Below are 7,092 nucleotides of genomic sequence, written 5' to 3'. Positions count from 1 at the left end.
TTAGTACCAACTGCAATGTTGTTGTTTTTTTGTGATGCGGAGACCTGTCCATTAGGAACTGAACTGAGATGACCAAACACATTTCAGATAGACGACATATAGTAACAGCATCAGTCATTACTAGCTTGGGCTGGACTACTAACTGCAGTTTCAGATTAACACAAAATTGTTGCATTAAAGTAAGTACAGGTTTACAATGACATTTCGACTTACACATTTGAGTAGTGAATAGTTCTGAAGGGTGCCAAGCAAAATGATACATAGAGGCATATAATCCTATTATTAACAAAAACATATTATTAATTAGGAGAAAAACACTGGTTTTAGCCTCAGATTCTAATTATTGTAGCCAGCTTTACAGGTGGAGCTGTCCATCTAAGGACAAAGTCTAAGTCTAAGGACAAAGGGGCATCTTTACAGTATTTGGAATCTGTTATGCCAAGGTCCTATATGTGTTGAGCCCTTAGGGTATGTCTATATGGCAGCTGGACGCGCGCTTCCCAGCCCGGTAGACAAACGCACTCGCTCTGCTCCAGCTAGCAGGCTACAAATAGCGGTGTGCCCACTCAAGGAGTCAGGTGGGCTTGTACTCATGCAGCTAGCCTATGCTGCCACCCATGGTGCAACAGTCACACGGCAATTTTTAACACTGTCTCGAGCAGAGCTAATTAGGGTTGCCAACTGTCTGATTGCACAAACCCAAACGCCCTTGCCCCACCCCCTTCCCCAAGGCTACGCCCCTGCCCTGCCCTTTCTCCGAGGCCCTGCCCCCACTCACTCCATCCCCCCTCCCTCCCTTGCTTGATCTCCCCCACCCTCGCTCACTTTCACCGGGCTGGGGGTACAGGATCTAGGCTGGGGGGTGAGGCCAAGGGGTCCAGAGTGTGGGAAGGGGCTCTGGGCTGTGCCTGGGGAAGGAGATTGGGGTACAGGAGGAGGTGCGGGTTCTGGGCTGGAGCCGAGGGATTTGGAGTGCAGCAGGGGGCTCCGGGTTAGGGCATGGGGTTGGAGTGTGGGAGGGGGTGCAGGTTCTGGGAGGGAGTTTGGGTGCAGGAGGGGACTCAGGGACGGGGCAGGGTCTTGGTGTGTAGGAGGTGGTGAGGGGTGCAAGCTCCGGCCGGGCGGTGCTTACCTTGGGCGGCTCCCAGAAGCGACCAGCATGTCCGGCTACTAGGCTCAGGGGCGTCCAGGCAGCTCTGTGTCCTACCCCTGCCTACAGGCGCCACCCCTGCAGCTCCCATTGGCCACGGTTCCTGGCCAATGGGAGCTGCGCAGTCGGCGCTTGGGGCAGGGGCAGCCCGCAGAGACCCCTTGGCCGCCCCTGCGCATAGAAGCCAGAGGGACGTGCTGGTCACTTCTGGGAGCTGCGTGGAGCCAGGGCAGGAAGGGAGTTTGCCTTAGCCCTGCTGCACCACTGGACTTTTAGTGGCCTATTAAAATCTCCCAGACTGTTTTCAGTAGCCTCCGGGAGATTGAGACCAATTCCGGGAGACTCCCGACCAATCTGGGAGGTTTGGCAACCCTAGCTAATGCATGTCTATCTATCCAGGCTGGCAGACATGTTCCCAGTCCCAGCTGCAATGACATGTAGACATACCTACAAATACTCCTGTTCACTCTCACATTTTAGCTTTTTGTACATTGATTGAACTATTCAAACTGCACTATTAAGAGCCCACGTATAGCTATGAAGGTGGAGCCTAGATTTAAAAATACCTGGGTTTCTTCCTTCTGGAGTGAGAGAGAAATTCATAAAAACCACTGGCAGCAAGCGTTATCAGCTACTGAGTAAACTTTACGTTCACTTTTGTCTAGTCACATTCAATTAGACTAGTTGCAACTGCAAGTACACACGGTAGGGTTACCATTCATCCGGATTCCCCCGGACATGTCCGGCTTTTTGAGCTAAAAATAGCGTCCGGGGGAAATTTGTAAATGTACGGACTTCCCCTCCTCCCCACGCAGAGCGTGCGCGGCTAATAGGGCAGCCGGCCGGATGGTGCCACTTACATGGGGCTCCGACAGCCAGAGAGAGCCCCTCCTCCGCTTCCCCTGCAGCAGAGATCACTCCCTCCCTCCCTCCCTCCCTGCATTTGCAGATCGCCTCCGGCAGTCTGGAGCTCCTCCCCCGCTCTCCAGCGCGCCGGGATGAGCGGCAGGGTAAGGAGGCCAGGGGGTCGGAGAAGGGGCAGGGAGGTTCTGGAGGGGGCAGTCAAGAGACGGGGGGGGCTTTCTGGAGGGGGGTGGATAAGGTTTTGGGCAGTCAGGGTACAGGTAGGGGGTAGGGTCCTGGGGGGCAGTTAGGGTGGGGGGGTCTTAGGAGGGGGCAGTTAGGGAACAAGGAGCAGGGAGGCTTAGGTAGGGGGTGGGGTTCTGGAGGGCAGTTAGGAGCAGGGGTCCCAGGAGGGGGCAGTCAGGGGACAAGGAGCGGGGGGGGGGGTTTGGGAGTTCTGGGGGCGGGGCTGTCAGGGGGCAGGAGTGGGGAGAGGGATCGGAGCAGTCAGGGGACAGGGAGCAGAGGGGTTTAGATGGGTCGGGAGTTCTGGGGGGGCTGTCAGGGGGTGGGGAGTGGTTGGATGGGGTGTGGGAGTCCCAGGGGTCTGTCTGGGGGTGGGGGTGTGGATAAGGGTTGGGGCAGTCAGGGTACAGGTAGGGGGTAGGGTCCTAGGAGGCCAGTTAGGATGGGGGGAGGGTCTCAGGAGGGGGCAGTCAGGGGACAAGAGGCAGGGAGGCTTAGGTAGGGGGTGGAGTCCTGGGGGGCAGTTAGGGGCAGGGGTCCCAGGAGGGGGCAGTCAGGGGACAAGGAGCGGGGGGAGGGTTGGGGGTTCTGAGGGGTCGGGAAGTGGGAGGGAGTGGAAGGGGCAGGGGCGGGGCTAGGGCAGGACGGGGGCAGGGCTAGGGTGGGGCTCCTCCCATCCTCTTTTTTGCTTACTGAAATATGGTAACCCTAACACACGGGTGCACTGTGGTCACATATCTGCAACTCTCTGAGGAAGTACAAAGTTGCAACTACAGGTGATAGATTCTGGTACAGGGAAAATGAGAAACATAAAGATGATGAAAGCAAAGAGGAAGCTACAAGACACCAGGGCAGAACAGCTGGCGATGCAGGCTTGGAGAGATGCAGAGGTGGTGAGACAGATCTGTCAGGGTAAATGAGACCTGGTGAAACTGAGACCTGCTAGAGGAGCTGAGACACACACACATCTTCCTCACCAGTCACCTTCATAATAATTATTTTAACGAGAGAGACAGCTAATGCTGATTCATCATGCATCATGTCAGGCACCTCATTGCACATCCCCCTGGACTCTGGAAAGATGTCTTACCATTTCCATAGACAAAAAGGTGAAGAGGAGATCCTGGGTTTGATCCTCCATTGCCATGTGTCTTGTATAGTCATTTACATCTGCAAATAGTGATTGCAAAGTGGGTGTACAATGCAACCATTCTTTTTTGCCAGCATTTTATACTCACTTTGCAGAGCCATGAACAATTATATAAGGTGCAAATCAAAGGTGAATCAGATCCTCTTTGTATACACACTGTATACCACAAGTGGATTTAAACTGAGGTCCCCAAATTTTGTGACAGCTAGGGCCCCATTGGCAACCTACAAAGAGCCAGAAAGCTACAAATAAATTACCTGGTTCTCTATATTCTTAAATTAAGAAGGAAGACAAATCTAATATTTGCTTGTACTTAAGTTTTCCTTGATCAATTAATAGGAATTGCTTATTTTTTGAGTTCACTAGCAATAAAAACATTTTAAGCCCCGGTGTATCACATTTAGTACAGTACTTGGACTAATGGGGATGTCTGATTTTTAAAGGACTTTCACAGCACACATTTATGGAGCATACAGAGAAAGTACTAGCACATAGTTCTCCCAGTCCCAGGATCAATGACCCTCTCTAGTCTTTCCTGGAATTAAAAGTGATGACATAGAAGAATGCACAGACGTTGCTTGGCTGCGCTATGCACTGTCATTCTAGCTTCATACAGAGGCAATGAATGAATAAATAAAATAAAAATCCTGCATTAATTTTAATATTAAATTAGAATAAATGCAAATGAAATACAAATAAACATCTCCAAAAATGCTTTCTTAAAGGCCTCTCCAAAATAAGCATAGATATTAGTCCTAGTCTCTTTTTTTTTCAAGCCAAAGATTGGAGGTCATATTCATCCCTTATGTAACTTGCACCAGAAATGAGTATGGTTCTGTGTCTGTGAAGATGTATGTTCTTCATTGTTCAGGTGCATGTTGCCACCTGCTGGAGAAAGTTTATGTTTTTGTTTTTGTTTTCTTTTCTCTTTTTTTGGCAAAACCCTGCAAAAATGAGTCACCTAATTGTCCACGAACTCCTAGACACCCAAAACTACTGAAAAATGCATTGCATGCTTTTACCCACTTAAAAACAACTCCTGTCTGTAAACCTTGAGTTCATGAATTTAGCACTATAATATAATTATTTAAAACATTTGTAAGTAAATTGAATAAGCACTGGAGGTGGAATAACAGATGGGCTAATGGGTGTTTAGTTCAGAATCTGGATTAGGTTTAGGCTGAAGTTTCATTTCAAATCCAGGCTAAGGTCTGGCTTCCAATTTAACAGCACTGAAATCAGACAAACAGATCTCATGAGATTTCAGCCCCAAATGACCATAATCTCACAAATTCAGCTATTGTCAGCCAAACCAAAATAAGAAAATAGACCTCTTCCAGTTTGGGTCTGATCAAGAACCAAAACACCATAAGTAGGGATTTGGATTTAGGCACTGAAATCCAAACACCCCACAATGATGAAATGTGATGGGATTTGCTATGAGGTTCAAGTTTGGGCCCATCTCTAAATTACTATCATAACATATTGTAGAAGGTGGTTGGTATTTTTAAACTCAGCTTTTAATGCTAAAATTAAGTGATGGGTCCAGAAGGGAGAAAAACATCTAAAATAATGAGTTGTATTAATCCAGTTGGACTGCAGTTTACCATCAGAACAGAATGGAACCGGAAGAGAGCTGTGTAAGCTGGAAAGCATGTCTCTTTCACCAACAGAAGTTGGTCCAATAGAAGATATTACCTCACCTGTCTTGCCTAATCAGAGTCATTTACATTAAAAAGCATTTTCTTATTGGCTAAGGTGGCATTGGACAGATCAATGTTTCTCAACCTTTTCAATTTGGCTACTTCATATTTGAAAGAAAAGTTTGTGACCCTTTTACATTTACTATACAGTAAGAGTAAAAAATGTATCAATTATAAGCCTATATACTTAATTTATTTGTATATTTCTAGGGGTTGACAAAGAACACTTGACCTTGAAGCGCACTGGGAATCGGGGAGCAAGCCTAAGAGTTTGCTTTAGATTTTTATACAGTTTTCAAGGACACACAACCCTTGACTGCCTTATATGAGCCCCCTGCCTAAGGGCCACTGCCCACCCATTGAGAAACACTGGCCAGAGAACTCCTGAGCTCTAATATTCGAGCCGATGTGCGATTACTCTGTCTTTAGGCAACACGCCTGGCCTGTTCCCAGTGGCGTAGCCAGGATCCAAGAGCAGGGGGAACAAACATAAAAAAGGCGCCCCCCTTGGCTCCTCCTCTGGCCACGCCCCCTCCTTGGCTCCTCCTCCGGCTGCTCCGCCCCCCCCCCCTGGCCGGCTCCTCTGGCTGTGCCCCCCCCCCCCATTGGCTGCCAGCCGCCATGCTGCGCCCCCTCTTGCTCCTTCGGCCACGGCTGCCGGCCGCGCTGCGGGCCACCTTGCTGCGCGCCCCCCTCGCTCTGCCTCCTCCGGCCGTGCCCACCACCCCGGCACATTGGCTGCGGGCCGCCCTGCTATGCCCCCCCCTTGCTCCTCCGGCCGCGGCTGTGGGCTGCCCTAATGCGCCCTACCTCGCTCCCCTGGCCATGGCTGCTGGCCGCGGCTGCGGGCCGCCCTGCTGCGCCCCCCCCTTGCTGCTCCGGCTGCGGTTGCTGGCCGCCCTGCTACACCCCCCCTCGCTTCTCCGACCGTGGCTGCTGGCTGCCCTGCTGTGCCCCCCCTTGCTCCTCCAGCCGCGGTTGCCGGCCGCGCTGTGCGGGCCGCCATGCTGCGCCCCCCCCGGCTCTGCCTCTGCCTCCTCCGACCGCACCGGCCGCCCCCCCATTGGCTGCCGGCCGCGCTGCGGACCGCCCTGCTGCACCCCCCCTTGCTCCTCCGGTCGTGCCGCCCCCTCCCCATGGCTCCTCCGGCTGTGCTGCCCCCCTTTGCCTGCAGGTTTTCAGCACCGGCCGGCAGGCGCGCCGCTTTTTAAAAATGTGCTGAGGGGAAGCGGTTGCTTCCCCTGCACCCCGCTAGCTACGCTAGTGCCTGTTCCCCTTAGGGTGACCGGACAGCAAGTGTGAAAGTCAGAACAGCAGGTGGGGGATAATAGGCGCCTATATAAGACAAAGCCCCAAATGTCAGGACTGTCCCTATAAAATCGGGACACCTGGTCACCCTAGTTCCCCGTATGGAACAGTGGGATGAGAGAGACGCTCCCCCCAGGCAGAGTTGGCCTGGCTAGCGATGAGAAGGGCGGTGTCGGTGATTGGCTGGAGCAGCGTGTAGTGCTCGCACGATCGGGGTTTAAGTGCAGTCCCTGCACGCCTGCCGGGGGCTCCCTAGGGCGGCACTGTCAGTGACAGGTGCGATCACAGGGAGAAGGGCTGGAGCGAACCGCTGGAGCGTCGTCAGGACAGCCCCACTGGGTGGGCGTGTGGTGAAGGCTGGGGGCGGAGCCACACTCAATGGCGGGGGCGGAGCTGGGCCAGAGACAGGCGCGCGACCTCCCGCTCAGGGCACGTGAGGGACACGCCCCGCCCCGCGCGCAGCCGCGCTACCGCCCGGAAACGGGAAGCGCGGCGGCCCGCAAGCAGTCAGGTCACGTGGGGCGGGTCAGCTGAGCGGCTGCGGAAGTAGCCGGGCAGGAGGGTCGTCGGGATCCCAGCAAAGAAACGCGAGACAGGAGGGGCGGGATCGGTTACAGGGAAGGGGAGTTCCCGTCGCCGGGACCTGCTGCAGGAGGGGAGTTGCTGCCCCGGTCTGTCGGGGGGCGGGGGCT

The sequence above is a fragment of the Terrapene carolina genome, unplaced genomic scaffold, assembly GCF_002925995.2.
Source record: "Terrapene carolina triunguis isolate 2854851 unplaced genomic scaffold, T_m_triunguis-2.0 Scaffold96, whole genome shotgun sequence".
NCBI classification, from domain to species: domain Eukaryota; kingdom Metazoa; phylum Chordata; order Testudines; family Emydidae; genus Terrapene; species Terrapene triunguis.
This window is presented reverse-complemented; position numbering follows the sequence as displayed.